This window comes from Protopterus annectens, chromosome 6.part0 (genome assembly GCF_019279795.1).
Source record: "Protopterus annectens isolate FY-2018-M chromosome 6.part0, PAN1.0, whole genome shotgun sequence".
Taxonomy (NCBI): domain Eukaryota; kingdom Metazoa; phylum Chordata; order Ceratodontiformes; family Protopteridae; genus Protopterus; species Protopterus annectens.
Window position 1 is genome coordinate 605729233 of NC_056737.1, and position 888 is coordinate 605730120.

General features: G+C 58.2%; 2 non-coding genes across 2 annotated transcripts in view; both read left to right on the plus strand.

Moving 5' to 3' along the window:
* Positions 1–298: 298 nt before the first annotated feature.
* Positions 299–452, plus strand: LOC122805036. Its single transcript, XR_006365273.1, has one exon. It is a non-coding gene; the product is annotated as a 5.8S ribosomal RNA (ribosomal RNA).
* Positions 453–855: 403 nt separating this feature from the next.
* The window catches only part of LOC122805154, a 3690-nt gene continuing 3657 nt past the window's right edge, over positions 856–888 (plus strand). The window contains exon 1 of the ribosomal RNA XR_006365344.1: positions 856–888. This exon is cut by the window's right edge and continues 3657 nt beyond it. This is a non-coding gene — a ribosomal RNA (28S ribosomal RNA).

An 888-nucleotide genomic window follows, 5' to 3' on the forward strand; every position in this document is an offset into this window, starting at 1 on the left:
CTCCCCTCTTGCCTTGCAGGGCTACCCCTGGGGGTGGCATACCCTAGTCCTCTCCTCTCGATGTTGGTCATGGGTACCTGTGGAGGATGTCCTGCTCCACGCAGGGTGTCAGTTTAAAGACCCGGAAGGTCAGTGGTGTGGCTACGTGCTAGCCACTGTGGGACTCCCTACTGTCCTACGGCACAGGGCCACTAACCCCAGTCGGGGCTCCTATGATGATGACCATGAAACCTTGCGTGTTCATCTTGAGGTGAGATGTCAGGTGGGCAGAGGTATCCCCGGTGAAAGAGAACTGTATGACTCTGAGCGGTGGATCACTCAGCTCGTGCATCTATGAAGAACGCATCTAGCTGCGAGACCTAATGTGAATTGTAGGACACAGTGATCATCGACACTTTGAACACACTTTGCAGCCCTGGGTTACTCCAGGGGCTATGCCTGTCTGAAGGTAGTCGTGGCTTCCATCACCCATGGAGGTGTCTGGCCCCTGTTGAGGGTGCGGCCAGGGAGTTGAGGGAGCCCACTGTGGGCCTCCCATCCCCCCAAGGAGAGATGTGGATGGAGAAGGAGTCCCCTGCCACCCAGAGCCAGGAAACCTGTCTGAGGATGGGAGGGAGCAGATGCATATCCAGCCTGACCTTGGAGGCTGTCGATGGTACCACCATCGGACTGCCCTCCTGGGATGGAGCCCGACACCTTCCTGCTCGGTTCCCACATGCCGAGGCAGTGTCAGCTCTCCTCCTCCACTGCTTGGAGTTCGGTGGTGGGGAGTGGGTATGTGGGGGCTAGGGGAGGATGAGTAGTCTGTCTGCCCTTGAGGCCCCTGCTGTCCCCCCTGCGACAATGCTCTGAACGCAACCTCAGATCAGACATGGTGACCTGCCGAAT